This window comes from Dendrobates tinctorius, unplaced genomic scaffold (assembly GCF_039654945.1).
Source record: "Dendrobates tinctorius isolate UK_male_01 unplaced genomic scaffold, ASM3965494v1 ptg000060l, whole genome shotgun sequence".
NCBI lineage: Eukaryota > Metazoa > Chordata > Amphibia > Anura > Dendrobatidae > Dendrobates > Dendrobates tinctorius.
In genome coordinates, this window is record NW_027361728.1 from 32,382,938 (window position 1) to 32,401,406 (window position 18,469).

General features: G+C 38.1%; 1 protein-coding gene across 3 annotated transcripts in view; it reads right to left on the reverse strand.

The window, feature by feature from the left end:
- The window catches only part of NLGN1 (neuroligin 1), a 762,223-nt gene that overhangs the window by 395,526 nt on the left and 348,228 nt on the right, over nt 1-18,469 (reverse strand). The gene's annotated exons all lie outside the window — the stretch shown is intronic.

Sequence of the window (18,469 nt, forward strand, 5' to 3'; positions counted from 1 at the left end):
TTATAAATTAGATTTTAAATTTTTGTGAAAATGCAAAAACTGAAAAGTGGGGCATGCAATATTATTCGGCCCCTTTAACGTAATACTTTGTTGCACCACCTTTTGCTGTGATTACAGCTGCAAGTCGCTTGGGGTATGTCTCTATCAGTTTTGTACATCGAGAGACTGAAATTCTTTCCCATTCTTCCTTGGCAAACAGCTCGAGTTCAGTGAGGTTTGATGGAGTTCGTTTGTGAACAGCAGTTTTCAGCTCTTTCCACAGATTCTCGATTGGATTCAGATCTGGACTTTGACTTGGCCATTCTAACACCTGGATACGTTTATTTGTGAACCATTCCATTGTAGATTTTGATTTGTGTTTGGGATCATTGTCTTGTTGGAAGATAAATCTCTGTCCCAGTCTCAGGTCTTTTGCAGACTCCAACAAGTTTTCTTCAAGAATGGTCCTGTATTTGGCTCCATCCATCTTCCCATCAATTTTAACCAGCTTCCCTGCACCTGCTGAAGAAAAGCAGGCCCAAACCATGATGCTGCCACCACCATGTCTGACAGTGGAGATGGTGTGTTCAGGGTGATGAGCTGTGTTGCCTTTATGCCAAACATATCGTTTGGCATTGTTGCAAAAAAGTTCAATTTTGGTTTCATCTGACCAGAGCACCTTCTTCCACATGTTTGGTGTGTCTCCCAGGTGGCTTGTTGCAAACTTTAAATGAAACATTTTATGGATATCTTTGAGAAATGGCTTTCTTTTTGCCACTCTTCCATAAAGGCCAGATTTGTTCAGTGAACGACTGATTGTTGTCCTATGGACAGACTGTCCCACCTCAGCTGTAGATCTCTGCAGTTCATCTAGAGTGATCATGGGCCTCTTGGCTGCATCTCTGATAAGTCTTCTCCTTGCTTGAGATGAAAGTTTTGAGGGATGTCCGGGTCTTGGTAGATTTGCAATGGTATGATACTCCTTTCATTTCAATATGATCGCTTGCACAGTGCTCCTTGGGATGTTTAAAGTTTTGGAATTCATTTTGTATCCAAATCCGGCTTTAAACTTCTCCACAACAGTATCACGGACCTGCCTGTTGTGTTCCTTGGTCTTCATGATGCTCTCTGTGCTTCAAACAGAACTCTGAGACTATCACAGAGCAGGTGCATTTATACGGAGACTTGATTACACACAGGAGGATTATATTTATAATCATTAGTCATTTAGGACAACATTGGATCATTCAGAGATCCACAATGAACTTCTGGTGTGAGTTTGCTGCACTGAAAGTAAAGGGGCCAAATAATATTGCATGCCCCAATTTTCAGTTTTTGTATTTCCACAAAAATTTAAAATAACCAATAAATTTCATTCAACTTCACAATTGTGTTCCACTTGTTGATTCTTCACCAAAAATTTACATTTGGAATCTTTATGTTTGAAGCATGACATGTGGGAAAAGGTTGAAAAGTTCCAGGGGGCTGAATACTTTGGCAAGGCACTGTATTTGTAATGAAATAATCAGGATTAAAGGATACCACAAAAAATATAAACTTATATAATTTATTACAAATTTAACAAGCTGAATCACATTAGTCACATAGTGATGATATATCTATGGAGGCTACTGTAGCAGGTTCGATTACAGGTAGAGGGGATCTTACAATATTCTAATCACCAAATTGTGTGAAATTCAATTAGCATTATAATTATTCTTTACAATTTAAATGTCCCTTTTTATGCTCTGGGGTCTCTACAGATCCGAAAGCATAATAAATGTAATATAAAAGCAACTAAAAAAGACTTATTTTCATCTTACCTCTCACCTGACAGAAACCTCCACCTCTTGCTGCCCACAGTCCAATCCTCAGAGACATCTCTTTTTTTTTCTGTCATGTGATGCATTTCACTGCCTATTCACTTTATGACAGAACTGAAGGCCATGACCAGGTTTTGACTATCACTATCTAAAGTGAACAAGCTGGAAGATGCAGTCAACAGACTGGGCGAGAACAGGCTTGGAGTCAGCCTTTCAGACCACATGATGGGCAGCAAACACTGCTGCCCACCACCCAGTTCTCTTCTTTCCACTGTCACACTTTCAACTAGTTCGCCCTAGACAGGGACTTCTGACCAGGCCCCAGAGATAACTGCATGTCAAATATTTGTAATATTATGGCTTGCAATGAATAGACACCTCTGAGGCATGGTGGCTTCCAGATGTCCCATCATAAGGTGAGACAAAGCTACCTCTGTTTTTTCCTCTGTTGTCTACTGCTTCTTGTGACATCATGGATCTGCAATGTGCAGTGAACTCTGAGCCCTTGCTTATAATGAACAGGATAGAAGAAGCATGGTAGGGGAAATAAGGAGTGGCCATGAGGACTGTACAGTGGGAAGCGAGATGCGCTGCCCTCCATACAGTCCTCTTATTTACACTGTTGCTACAACTGGTATTTCTGACCACTAGCAGACCTTAGAGGGCACTGTGCATCATGAGGCTTGATTCGCAGTGACCTTTGAGGCCTGGTTATAGCTAAAAGTCCATCCCAGATGCAACATAGGATGAAAGCAATTATGGACAGCAGGCAAAAAGCATTAGAGAGACCGGAAAGGTTAGCAGCAATGTGAGTATAAGGTTTTTTTTAGTTTTTTAAACTTTTGTCAGCCATCTACAATTCAGCAAAATGGAAGTCATCCATATAACATTTGACTAAATCAGTGCTAAATAAATTTATGAAAATCCCCATTATCAAAAATGTGGATTTTTTTATATTCAAGTATAATTTATTCCACTTGAATAAATTTGCTCTTTTCCAGTTACAGCAATAAAGACTTACACCCTCATAAAGAAGGATATTCACTTCTGGCGTACAGACTTCATCTACTGTAAAGCATTGCTAAAGAAATCTAAATTCCTACCAGGACTGTCTTAATAAATTGAAGAGATTCCATCTTTTCTTTTAGCCTGCTGCCACCAGATTTCAGAATATATTACGTAGAGAAACCATGTAATTCTTAGCAATTTCTGAACATTTATTTTTAAGCGTTTCAATATAAATAGGTAATATAAGCTGGGCTCCACAGCTAGGAATGACAAGATAATATCCAAGAATGAAATGCAGTCATTGATTAGGATATTCAAAATTACAGCGATTTCTGTCATCAAATCCTACATAAATCCTTATCTAAAAATATAGCAAAACTTTTAAAAAGTTGACAAGCTAAACTTATTGACCTGAACTTATTTTAAGATTTTTTTATAGTCATATTATATCATTTACTTGTAAATTTATATGTGGCTGTTTGTAAATGAAGTCCGACACAAGCAAACATAGTGGACAATTCATCAAGCAGTTTGCTCCTGAAATGTAACGTAAAACAATTTGAAATGTCACATAATGTTTGTGACTTTTGGCGTTTTTTACACTACAGTACCTACACCAACTTTTTGAACAGTTAGTGGAGCTGATAAGGTGCAGTATGGTCAAGTGCTCCGAACAAATTAATCATAAGTTATGCCAAAAAAGTGGCGCAATTTATGACAAATCCCAGCATCGTAGCTGAGATACACACAAAGTTTATTACGAGGCTCATGCCAAATTCATAAATAGGTTGGCACTACTTACTGAATTTGGTGCATTTTACACCAGCAAACCCTTCATCATGACTAACGTACAAAACATACAAAACGCATGTTTTGATGATTCGGCCCTATAGTCTATTTGCCTTCTAGTTGCTTTAAATCTCAATTGTGGAATGAGGGCAATCTTAATAAGAAAACATACATTGAGGTATGAAAAATAATTCATAGATAAAGTTAGATTTTTTCCCCTGAATTAGAAGCAAAATAGATTTTGTCCAAGTTCCCATATACAAACCTTATTTTATGGATTATCTGCGATTCATTTAAGAATCATGCACTTATTCAAGTTCCAATAGAATTTTTAGAGAAAACAGAAATCATTTTTAACCCACCAACATGCATGTCAGCAATGTTTTACTTCAATTTTTTTTATTTTGTATTTTTTTAAACTGATAGGAAAGTACCACAAAGAGTAAAAAAAAAAAACAATGCTATTACTGCTTGGATTTCTGCAAACTACATTTGGATAATTGGGATAATCTCTTGCATGACTGTAAAAAACCTGAAGCACATGTGCCATAAGGGTGGAGTCACATGTGGCACATTTATAGGATGCCAATAATGAATCCTGCAGCAAGTTCTTGGCAAAGTCTGTGGCATATTAGAATTCAAATCAAAATCAAACAGCTGCCAAATTCCTAGCGCGAAATTGTGCCACTTGTGTATTCAACCTAGCCGGATTGTAAAACTGTCTCAGATGACTTACTCCATATTTAACAAGCAGGTGGGACACTTTATTTAAATTTGCTTAATTTACCTGAGATGATCAATATTTTAATTAAAATAGCAAAGACATTGCTTAAATTCATGACAGTTTCTGTATTGTACTAGTTTTTGTCATAAAACAATATTAATAAGTTTGCCCCTTTTGTTTGAATATACAGTAGTTCTGTTAGAAAATTGTCTCACACTAGAGTGCTACAGTTGGTCACTATCTCTCCCGATTCCCCCACACATAACATCGGCATTCAGATTGGCCGAGCACTTATGTTTTGTTCAACAGAAAGGAAGTAGAAAGCCACAACCACACAATACTGTTTTTTTATACTTTATAAACAACAGATTCGGATGTTGAAATTCTAATTGTCTAATTCTTCTCCAGATTGATGTCGGGGATTATTCAGGAGGCCCATGCACATCAGATGGAAGACTGTGTTAGGGTTTGCGGATCGCCCCAAATATAAATTATGAGAATGTGCGATCGCAACCCAGGGTCCACCGTGCGGTGATGGAGGAACCGCAGCTAGTAAGCAATGGCGGAGCGATGCTGCATGCAAGCACCAAAGACACACAGAATTAAATGTCACTCTGTGTTGAAAGAGTGCACCAATACAAGTGACACATATGATCTTAGCACGCTGACGCGTGCTCCAGAGGACCGTTTATATGTTTGTGTTCAAGTCCAGTAAGACAGGACCTTGCTCATGGACCAATCCGGAACTGCCATGTCACCCGAGCAGCTGACAACTGACCACAAATGAGAGGTCGCCTCATGAGCATGCTCAATACAGTGATTTCTGGACTTAGTCCCAGGAACGTCTGTTCACTGCTGCCTATTGCTAGTTACTATAGCTTTGGCTGGAGAGCCAGCAATAACCAAGTGAACAGCACGAGTCTGAGCAAGATGCTGGGACCAACATCTTTGCTGAGCAGCACCCACTGCGGCCATTGCTGTTAAAGGCTTGAAACAGTTGAAGGCCCTGTTAGAGCCTTTGTATTGGAACCTATGATCTTCAAATTACACCACTGCTGACTGGTGGGTCCAACTACTATTATGTTTACTATTATGTATCTATTTTTATAATAGATGTCAGTGACTTAGAAAGGTCAATTGCGGTCTTCATAGCCTGATACTCTGCCCAACACTGCTAACAAAAAATGATTGACAGGATGATCTGTGAACCACATGACTAGGGAATAATATTTAAAACACAGTAGACTTAGAAATGTAGACTTGATGAAATTTAAAGGGAACCTGTAACCAAAAGGCATGAGAAAACTGTGTGAAATGTGTGTCAGGCAGTGGTCCTCCTTTGTGTGGTTTGGATAACTATTAACACTATGATTGATCATGTTTTACTCTATATATCATGTTTAAATGCACAACTGCAATTTAATTAGATTGACTTACTATCTTAATCGTATTCTATATCTCAGCACATTCCTGCATGATCCAAAGTTTATAGACTACATGATCTAGTATCTTATTAAATCGTTTTCCCCTTCATTTCTACTAATGTGTTTGATATTTTCCTGGCATTTATATATTTCATGTGATGCAATATGTATTTTAATATTTACATTATGTAATATGCATTTTTTTGGAGTGTGGTACATTATTTGTAGGATTTATGGTTTATCTGTACACACATTTATTTGTTCTGTAAATCGGTGATCTATTTGGATACGTTTGTAAAACATATATTGGTGCTGCAATAATGCAGCCAGTGTTCAATTCATGCTGCTTGTGGTTTGGGCAGTAAGAATCAGCTGACAGTTTTCTCTTAAAGAAGCAAGTTTTTTTTATTAATTTAAATGTGCGGTTGGTCAAGTTTATTAATATACTCGACCAACCGCCGCGCTCGCTGGTGTCCAGTGCCGTTCTTCTTTTTAAGGATGTCACCACTCTGCAGGCTGTCCTAGTCACACTGTGCTCTGCTTAATCCAGAATTAACTTTTATGTAAGCCTATAGACTGTCAGAACAAGGGTCCATAGGCTTTCACTGTAAAAGAGACTTCTTACTCGCGCATAGAATGAGACAACTATTTGGAATTGCAGTGATATCACTCAGAAGAGGAGAACAGTGGTAGGTAAGTATATTAACACACTCACACTACATTATATGAACATATATACACATGAAATGCATAAAAATTATTAATTGGAGTGCTTCTTTAATCATAAAAATATACTGTATTGAAATTTCATGTAAATAATGCAATACAAAATAAGATTGATATATATTTTTTTCATGCTTCAACTCTCTATATTGTTAAATGTGGCAAGACAACTTTCAACACATGAGAATAAATATCTGTGATTAAACCCAGACAGGTAGATTAGCACAGTAATGATTAATAATAAACTTTCGTGAGCTCTTGGTTGCGCAGATTCTGCGTTTCTGAAGTAAAGTGGTAAGCTATGTTCTCATTATAGGTGATGTGTATTGAACAAACATATATTCCTTTTTTTCTTTGGGTTGGAAAGTGACAGATATTGGCTTAACCTCCAAAGAGAAGCATTCTACACTTTCAATTCTGATTTCATTACACCTGCAGGCTTAAATGCTGAGCTGTTGAGCTTGCTTTATGGAGCATAGGACATAATGACCAGCTGCCCATAAAAATATATTGTGTGCATCTAGTTGTTACAGCATTTTCTTACATGCTAGTATTTGATATTTTACTAGGATTATTGTATTTTTTATATTATACTTTTCTTTTTATTGCAATGCCTATTAAATTGATATATGTTTAAGTGAAAAAAAAATAATTTTGCAATATTAATGACCAGTTTCAGGAAGACAGTCTTGGTCCTAGGCACCAACAACTCATGAGGATGCCATGAAAGAGGAGACCCTGCAAATGCCTTCATTCTAGAGAGCAGGGAGTTGAGGAAAAGCAGTTTGCACTATGGCGGACTCAGCCAGGTGCTGATTTACATAATACAGGTCCACGTTGAGGGGGAAATTTAATAACAGCTTCCAAGGTGATTGTAAGATTTTTTTTAGAAACTGGACACCATTACTTACTTTTCTTTGAATTGAATTACTTACAGTAGTGGCTGCCATTTAAAAAGAAGTTTGTGTGTTCATGAAAATCATAAAAATTGTTTGATTTCTATTCTACATTATTTGCATGCCCTTTTGCTGTAGACTTTAGTCACTAGAAGCCTCAGTAGTTTTTTGTGCTCTTCCTCTTTTTCTCCTCTCTCCTCTCTGTTCCTCACTTTCCTGTTCCATCTTCACCTTACACTCTCCTTTCTCCATCCTAACATCACTCCTCACTTCCATTTTCTTTTTCTATTCCTACATTTCCCCCCTTGTCAATCCCTCTTCACACTCCCCCTTCTCTCTCTTCTTCTACATTACGCTCTCTTCTCTTTCTCTCCAAAACTCTCACTTCTCTCTTCACTTCTCATCCTCTGTCCTCTTATTACCCCACTCATCCACCCTCTTCCATTATCTCTCTCCTTTCCACTCTCTTTTTGTCTTTCTATAGACTTCTGTAGACTTCTATAAGCAACAGCTGTTATTTAACATTCTCAATGAAAACAAATATCAGAAGTTTCTGAAAGTGAATAATTAGTGCAGGAGAAAAGAAGTTACTGATTATTTGGAATAAAAAGCATTTTTCTCTGTACAGTTTTACCAGGTGCATATTGTGTTTGTTCACATAGCGCACAGCATAAATCGGAAGTATTTTTTGATGAACACTGTAACTTTGCCTTTGATGACCATTCACCAGATAAAGACACGACATTGCTACCTTTGGACGCATACCTCATGAGGGTATGCACATGACAATGACCACAAACATAATGTTTACCTTGAATTTCCGATTTTAGTTTTGTAAATAAAATGAGGCTACTCTTAAAAATAAAATCACAAAAATCATTATTTTTAATGTCTGCTAAATTAAACACAAACTAATGTTTTTTTTCCTGCCATTACAATGCAAATAATACTAGTTGGAAAGGTATTTCTTTGTCCTTTAATTTAAAATTTTTACTTGACTAGCCAATTTGCAAGATTTGCCAATTCACAGATTCAACACTCTGTAAAATACAATGGGATAACTGATTTGACAATTATTTTCTTAAAATTGGAGCCAGCTTATCTTACACCTGAATTACTGATTGTCCCAATATATTCTACTAGCAGCCAAGCTAAAATGCTATCTCAAATTAAAGTGTGTAATGAATAAAATAAAAAAGAACAACACAGTAGAAATCAAAATAGTTCTTTCTACGTTTATAATCTTACTGAAATTCCTTAAGAATATTGATTTCTTGGGCAAATGTTTTCATTGGCATTGAAAAACATATAACAATTTACCTCTTTAGCCCCTAAAGGCCCCGTCACACTAAGCGATCTCACCAGCGAGATCGCTGTTTGTGACGGGGATCAGCGACCGGCCCCCCTGCCGGTTGTCGCTGATCGTGCTCGAGCGGCCTGGGCCGTTTTTTGATCGCTGGTCTCCTGCTGCCCAGCGCACATCGCTGCGTGTGGCAGCGAGAGACCAGCGATCAGCGACGCTGGATGATGGTTTCTTATGTAAACGTCGGGTATCCAGGAGCCGCGACTCCTGGATACCCGCTGTTTAACTTGGAAACCGGTGAACACGCTGGTTTCCAAGGTAAACGTCAGGTATCCAGGAGTCACGTGGCTCCTAGATACCCGATGTTTACCTTGGAAACGAGCGTGTATGCTGGTTTCCAAGGTAAACAGCGGGTATCCAGGAGTCGCGCGGCCCCTGGATACCCAATGTTTACATTAGAAACCAGCGTCCAGCATTGCTGGTCCTGATCACTTCGGCTGTCTATGTGTCCAGCTCACCAGCGATCAGCCTAACGATGTCCCAGCGATCCCATCAAGTTGGATCGCTGGTGGGATCGATGGGACATTGTTTAGTGTGACGGGGCCTTAAGCCTGTTTGCACCTTCATGTCTAGGCAAAATTTTGCAACTATGACTAGCATCACATTATGAGGTACTAACTCTGGATGCTCCAAAGAATCCCATGGATTCTGGGATTGTTTTTTCAAGACATACTGTACTTCTTCAGAGAAGTAAAATTTGTTCTATGTGACTTGAGTTTATTTGTGAAAAAATCAGACATTTGTCAAAAAGTTAGAAAATTTAGCAATTTTCAAATTTTATTTTTCTGCCCTAAAACAGAGTTATGTCACACAAAATAGTTAATAAATAACATTTCCACATGTTTCCTTTACATCAGCACATTTTTTGAAACTTTTACCTTTTTTGTTCTGAAGTTCTAAGGGTTAAAAGTTGCCAAGCAATTTGTCCAACAAATTTGTTTTTCCAGTAAAATTTATAAAACTTTTTTTTAGGGACCACATCACATTTGAAGTAACTTTTTGGGGCTTATATGATGTAGATTTTTAAAAACTGAACCTCTTAAGGTGCTCAAAATCACATTCAAGAAGTTAATTAATCCTTCAAGAGCTTCACAGGAATTTTTGCAATGTGGAAGGAAAAAATGAACATTTAACTTTTTTGTGCAAAACAAAAATTCCACCTGAATGTTTTTTAGATTCCATGAAAACATCTTTTAATAAATAAAAGAAAAAGTGTTCTGGAATAAAAAAGAGAAATGACAAATCACATGTGTTCTAATGGAGAGGGTTCAGTGATCAAAGCCATGTCGTGACCATAATTCATGGCTGCTTTCTGCTCACATTTTACTGTTTCTCGTGCTAAGCCACTGCCAATCAGAAAACACTTGCAGAGGTACCATTCAGGTTCCTTGTTAATAAAACTTGAACCTGAACTTGTTTTTCCCTAAGGCAAAATATCTTTAAAATCTTTTTGGCCATAAGCTCCTGAATAATTCATTACGTGTCACTATGCAAACAGGAGTTTAAATATTCAGTTTGAGTTAGAGCTTTAGGCATAAAGCCAATGTGACATAATATATTAATCAACATATATATAACTAAATATACAGTATATACACACTGGTATGTTAGTAAATAATGCTTAAAATATGTGAATGTTTGTGGTTAGCTAAGGCATGCAAATAATGAGATTGTCCACTGCTATCATTGCCGCATTTTATTAATAGGCCACTTTTTTGCTACTGTAATATATATCCAAGAACAACACCTCATTTGCTGCCCGTTTAAGGACACTTTATAACAGTAGGCTTTGCTTTACCCAATTTTTATGGAGTAGTTGACAACCTTTATACAAATGATATTTGGACTCTGGCTGCTACATCATCATGCAATCATATAAATACAAGAACTATTTAAAAAAATAACTTCTTTAAAGGGGGTTTACTGCTCTGCTCACATACTGTACTTGTCAAACTTTTTGTACTACCAGAACCACAGGCTGCAAGAAAATCTAAACAGACTTCCTCATTTAGCATTTTAGAGAAAACACACATTGAAAAAATGAGCCAGATACAGTGAGAAGTGTCTTCTTGGCAGCTACCGCTGTCTTTCCCAATAATAGCTCGGTTTGATTAACTGGTCTCTAACTATCTACACATAGGGAAAGACTTGTCAATCAGTTTGAACAATTTGCATTTTAATTTGTGTGAATCACCCAAAAAAATACCTACTGCCATTTTAAACATTACAGAAGATTCCATCAACCAGAGAGGACTCAAATGACCTCAAATATGACCACAAGAGGTTCCACATAATGACTTGCAGCTGTCACATCCCATGGAAAGCAGCCAATCAAAATAAACTATTATAACATGTATAAAAGCCAAGGCAGGGAATACATGTCATTTTAGTGATTTGAGATAGTCTGTGGACTTGTGAGCTTACAGTTTAACAATAGTGATAGGAAGATAAAAGCCATAAAATAATGCACACATACTCCAGGCACTAATGTGTTGTACAATTTAGTACTGATGGAGATGACTGTAGTAGTCTATGAATAATACAGAGATTCAACTTAAAGGGGGAATGAAAGATAGGAGACGTGACAACAGCGGGGATAGACTCAGTGTGATTGATTTGTAATACAGTATAGCTGTGGACTTTCCGACTGAATTTAAATAAAAAAAATTTGCATTTTTTTCTTCATTCTTTTTGCACTAGAAAGCAGCAAGCCGATGCAATAATTTTCACAGAAAAAAAAACAATTAATGTGTTCATTTGTATTTTCTGGTGAAATGCAGTTTTTGAAGAATGAAATAATTATTTTTTAAAAATGCAAAAATTTCTTAAAATGCAGATATTTAATTGCAACACACATCTGTTCTACTAGTCAAGGTTTATCAGATGTTAATTATAGTGTTATACAAATTGTATGGTAAAAGAATAATTGGCATGGAAATGTACAGGGTAGTGTAAGTAGAAAAAGCATACACACACAATGGCCCATAATGTGGGAGCTTCTAGCAGCAGCAGTACTACAAACAGCTCTTAACCATGTGTACAGCAGTATTACAAACTGGAGGCCAAAATTGGCTTCCTTTGCCTCCAGCAACCATATTAGTGGGGAGGTAACAAAGGGCATTATGAGCTGTATGGCACATTACTTATCTCAGTCACAGCAGGACAATGTTATTGCTGATGGTGAAACTGTTAAGGGCCCGTTACACATAGCGATATCGATAGCAATATCGCTGTAACGTCACCGATTTTGTGACACAGCAGCGATATTGCTAGCGATATCGCTACATGTGATACTTACCTCTGACCGGCTCCCCCACTGATTATCGCTGATCACGCAAGAACGTCCTGGACCATTTCTTGTTGGGCGCTTCCTGCTGGGCTTCCTGTGGTGCCGACGAGCGACGCAGGCGGGAGGACGTCAGGATCGCCGCGTCTAACAGGTAAGTAGCGACCCCTGACCGCTGCTATGTTGCTGGTGAGATCTGCCTGTGTGGCAGCTCACTAGCGACAGCTTAGTGATGCACCAGCGATCCATATCGTTGTCGGGATCGCTGGTGCATCGCTTAGTGTAACGGTACCCTTAGTTTGAATCAATGAGCTGCCTGATCACAAAAGACTAATGTGGATAATTTTTGGACCATTTTTAATCTAAAACAAAGACATGAGGCTACAAAAAAGTTTATGGAAATTGTATCAGATATATATACATGTAGTGGTTAAGTGGTACTCAGTTGCAAGATATATCATGTTTATGGGCATACTGTATGGTCAGCATTGTACTGTGTAACTGGTAAAGTGACTATGCATCAGACACATTGACATATATAATGTATAATAATAAACAAGTAAAAAAACTTTTATTATGCACTAGAATGTGAATAAGCAGCATAACAATAGTCCAAAACAGATATCAAATGTAAACATACCATATATAAGGGAGAAATTGGTGATGAGACTGGATACCCCCATGACACTCCAATGTACGTTTTGTCTTTGCTTTTTCAAGGACAACTTTTGCTATGCTATTTATGCACATTATATCACATACATCTAGTTTTTTTTAGTTGTTCATTGTTATAAATAATCTTTGACTATGTGTCTAATGCACAATCACTTTACCTATTATAGAGTACAATACTGTCCATACAAATTATATTCATAGTTGATATGTTTTCCATGAACTTTTTGTGTTACGCTCCATATATCTTTTGGATATTCATTGTATTATATAATAGCATGGGCAATTGTTTACTATAGGGTTACCATCCTCTTCTATTGTGAGGTCACTTGGACATGATGACTAAAGCCACGTTAATGTTAAAGGGGTTTGAGAGGGGTTGGAAACAGTCCTAGTAGACCTCAGAATGTCACATATTTCTTTTGTAAATCGCATGATTTACAGTATTGCAATTCAAGGCAAAATTATTCACTGCTATCAGATGAAAATCCATCAAACATGGCAAATTTGATTTTCCAAAGATTCAATCATCTTTACTAATGAGGAAGTGAGTCTGTATTTCAATTTGTCCATAGGTTTGGGAAGCATGAAATAAATGCAAAATATCTGGCACTCAAAGGATCAAATGCTGTATATTTATTTATATCTTTCAAATAAACATATGTGACGTTTCGGTCTTTATCTTCACCTTCATCAGACGGTTTATGTTAATAAGATAGGACCCATAGATAGCCACTGGCTATTTGCCCATTACCACACAGCGCCATTATAACTGGACCCTTCTCTTTTCCACATATTGGATTTTCTCGTGCCCGCAATTCTTCTATGGGTTCTATCTTTTTAACATAAACCGTCACTGTCTGATGAAGGTCAAGATAAAGACTGAAACGTCACATACAGTGGGGCAAAAAAGTATTTAGTCAGTCAGCAATAGTGCAAGTTCCACCACTTAAAAAGATGAGAGGCGTCTGTAATTTACATCATAGGTAGACCTCAACTATGGGAGACAAACTGAGAAAAAAAAATCCAGAAAATCACATTGTCTGTTTTTTTTTCATTTTATTTGCATATTATGGTGGAAAATAAGTATTTGGTCAGAAACAAGCAATCAAGATTTCTGGCTCTCACAGACCTGTAACTTCTTCTTTAAGAGTCTCCTCTTTCCTCCACTCATTACCTGTAGTAATGGCACCTGTTTAAACTTGTTATCAGTATAAAAAGACACCTGTGCACACCCTCAAACAGTCTGACTCCAAACTCCACTATGGTGAAGACCAAAGAGCTGTCAAAGGACACCAGAAACAAAATTGTAGCCCTGCACCAGGCTGGGAAGACTGAATCTGCAATAGCCAACCAGCTTGGAGTGAAGAAATCAACTGTGGGAGCAATAATTAGAAAATGGAAGACATACAAGACCACTGATAATCTCCCTCGATCTGGTGCTCCACGCAAAATCACACCCCGTGGGGTCAGAATGATCACAAGAACGGTGAGCAAAAATCCCAGAACCACGCGGGGGGACCTAGTGAATGAACTGCAGAGAGCTGGGACCAATGTAACAAGGCCTACCATAAGTAACACACTACGCCACCATGGACTCAGATCCTGCAGTGCCAGACGTGTCCCACTGCTTAAGCCTGTACATGTCCGGGCCCGTCTGAAGTTTGCTAGAGAGCATTTGGATGATCCAGAGGAGTTTTGGGAGAATGTCCTATGGTCTGATGAAACCAAACTGGAACTGTTTGGTAGAAACACAACTTGTCGTGTTTGGAGGAAAAAGAATACTGAGTTGCATCCATCAAACACCATACCTACTGTAAAGCATGGTGGTGGAAACATCATGCTTTGGGGCTGTTTCTCTGCAAAGGGGCCAGGACGACTGATCCGGGTACATGAAAGAATGAATGGGGCCATGTATCGTGAGATTTTGAGTGCAATCCTCCTTCCATCAGCAAGGGCATTGAAGATGAAACGTGGCTGGGTCTTTCAACATGACAATGATCCAAAGCACACCACCAGGGCAACGAAGGAGTGGCTTCGTAAGAAGCATTTCAAGGTCCTGGAGTGGCCTAGCCAGTCTCCAGATCTCAACCCTATAGAAAACCTTTGGAGGGAGTTGAAAGTCCGTGTTGCCAAGCGAAAAGCCAAAAACATCACTGCTCTAGAGGAGATCTGCATGGAGGAATGGGCCAATATACCAACAACAGTGTGTGGCAACCTTGTGAAGACTTACAGAAAACGTTTGACCTCTGTCATTGCCAACAAAGGATATATCACAAAGTATTGAGATGAAATTTTGTTTCTGACCAAATACTTATTTTCCGCCATAATATGCAAATAAAATGAAAAAAAAACAGACAATGTGATTTTCTGGATTTTTTTTTCTCAGTTTGTCTCCCATAGTTGAGGTCTACCTATGATGTAAATTACAGACGCCTCTCATCTTTTTAAGTGGTGGAACTTGCACTATTGCTGACTGACTAAATACTTTTTTGCCCCACTGTATATGTTTATTTGAAAGATATAAATAAATCTCTATACAGCATTTGATCCTTTGAGTGCCGGATATTTTGTATTTATTTTGAAAGAGGGATTGGTAACCCTTATCTGAGCACCAACAAACCACTGAGGAGTGACGTGTCATTGTATTCAAAATTGGGCAGCATGAAATGACTGACAGGTTATCCTCAAAAGGTAGCTATCACCGAGACAAAAAGCTTAAGTAAGGTTGCCTAAGATTACGTGTGCACCAAGTTTTCTCTATTTTAGAGGTGTATCTTTTTTAAGCCGTACATTTGAAAAGAGCTTAGAACTGTTGGGCTAAGCAGGACTGTATAGCTACATCATTGTCACTTAAAGTGAATCTGTTAGAACTGTTTTGCTATTTAATCTGACAGCCGCTTGATGTAGGGGCAGAGACTCTGATTCTAGCAGTGTTTCACCTACTGAGCTTTTTGGTGCAGTTTTCAGAAAATCCTTGTTTTCTCAGTTGTAGACGTAGCAGTGGTCAGAACACTGAGTTCTGCATAGCCTAACGCACACCCCTGACTGGCAGCTTCCTGTGTCTGCTGTGCATTTTCAGCAAGCCATTAGTGATAGGTTGAAGTAATACAGATTAGCTAGACTGAGCTGGCAAATGAGACCTAGTCCTACAGTGATAATTTCCTGCTGATAAAACACTGATTGTAATGAAACTACAACAAGATGTCAAGCAAGTGTGACATCCCTGGAATCATGTAGGGACATTATGCTGTTTGCAGATTAAATGGCAAAACCTGCTGATAGATACCTTTTGAGTATGATTTATTTTAGTCTATTGCAGCTGAAATGGTCAAAATGACAAATTAACAGGCCTCTTTATTTAAAAGACAATTGTTATCAAATACTATGGGTACAATTCATGTTGTGGAAAAACTTTGCAACTTTCAAAATTTTATGCAAGTCCCAGCCAGGTTATTATTTTTTTTCAGGCTGTGTACCCTCGTGTTTTTTTCGCATTTTTTAAGTGTTTTTACTGGCAAAAATTCTTAAAAATGCTTACAAGAAGTATCCCATTCATTTTAATGAATTCTGCACTTTTTGTGCACATTGATGTGTCTTTTACCGTGAAAAAAACGCATCACGGTAAAAAACGCAGCAGGCTCATTAATTCTGCAGAAAAATCCGCATTTCTAACTATATTCTATGAGCAGGAGGATGCTCCTGTAAAAAATGCATTAAAAACATGCAAAAATCGCCCAAAAAAGCACGTTTTTCCTTTTAAGTGGGTGACGCTTTGCAGTGAGGGGGCATGGCTGAGAATAGTCGACAAATTGACTATAATTTGTGCCACAAAGTGTCATAAATTATTATAGATATGTACACCAGTCACTGACTTAAAATTGGTGCACATTTCTTGTGGAGGAGCACAACAGTTGAAAGATTTGAAAAATTCAAAAAGAGTGGCACACCTTTTAATAAATTTGCAGCATCATATTCCACTGTTCCATAAAATGCACACTGTCTTGTATTATGAACAAAAAGGTCTAGTCAATTTGTTATTATTTCATTGCCATGCAGATAAGGGAGGAGGGAATAGCAAAGATGCTTACAACCCATAGCATTTCTGCAGGATCATTCTGCTTTAACCCCTTCACTACCAAGGGTGGTTTGCACGTTAATTCCCGGGCCAATTTTTACAATTCTGACCACTGTACCTTTATGAGGTCATAACTCTGGAACGCTTTCATGGATCCTGGTGATTCTGACATTGTTTTCTCGTGAGATATTGTACTTCATGTTAGTGGTAAAATTGCATTCAAATAACTTGCGTTTATTTGTGAAAAAAACGGAAATTTGGCAAAAATGTTGAAAATTTCGCAATTTTCCAACTTTGAATTTTTATGCCTTAAATCACAGCGATATGGCACACAAAAAACTTAAAACATAACATTTCCCACATGTTTACTTTACATCAGCACAATTTTGGAACCAAAATTTTTTTTTGTTAGATAGTTATAAGGGTTAAAAATTGACCAGCGATTTTTCATTTTTGCAACACCATTTTATTTTTAGGGACCACTTCACATTTGAAGCCACTTTGAGGGGTCTATATGATAGAAAATACCCAAAAGTGACACCATTCTAAAAACTGCACCCCTTAAGGTGCTTAAAACCACATTCAAGAAGTTTATTAACCCTTTAGGTGCGTCACAGGAATTTTTTGAATATTAAAAAAAAAATGAACATTTAACTTTTTTTCACAAAAAAATAATTCAGGTTCAATTTTCTTTATTTTACCAAGGGTAACAGGAGAAATTGGACTGCAAAAGTTATTGTGCAATTTGTCCTGAGTACGCTGATACCTGATATGTGGGGGGGAACCACTGTTTCGGCGCATGGCAGACCTCAGTAGGGAAGGAGCGCCGTTTGACTTTTTCAATGCAAAATTGGCTGGAATTCAGATCGGACGCCATGTCGCGTTTGGAGAGCACCTGATGTACCTAAACAGTGGAAACCCCCACAAGTGACTCCATTTTGGAAACTAGACCCCCAAGGAACTTATCTAGATATGTGGTGAGAACTTTGAACCCACAAGGGCTTCACAGAAGTTTATAACGTACAGCGGTACAATTAAAAAATCATATTTTTTCCACAAAAATTATCTTTTCACCCCCAATTTTTATTTTTCCAAGGGTAACAGGACCCTAAAAGTTATTGTGCAATTTGTCCTGAGTACGCTGATACCCCATATGTGGGTGTAAATGACTATTTGGGCGCATAGCAGAGCTCGGAAGGGAAGCAGCGCCATTTGATGTTTTTGGCTAGAATTGAGATCGGACACCATGTCGCGATTGGAAAACCCCTGATGTACCAAAACAGTGGAAACCCCCCACAAATGACACCATTTTGGAATCTAGACCCCCCAAGGAACTTATCTAGATGTGTGGTGAGAACTTTGAACCCCCAAGGGCTTCACAGAAGTTTATAACGTACAGCAGTACAATTAAAAAATCATATTTTTTCCACAAAAATGATCTTTTCACCCTCAATTCTTATTTTTCCAAAAGTAACAGGACCCTAAAAGATATTGTGCAATTTATCCTGAGTACGCTGATACCCCACATGTGGGTGTAAACCACTATTTGGGCGCATGGCAGAGCTCGGAAGGGAAGCAGCGCCATTTGACGTTTTTGGCTGGAATTGAGATCGGACACCATGTCGCGTTAGGAAAGCCCCTGATGTACCAAAACAGTAGAAACCCCCCACAAATGACACCATTTTGGAAACTAGACCCCCCAAG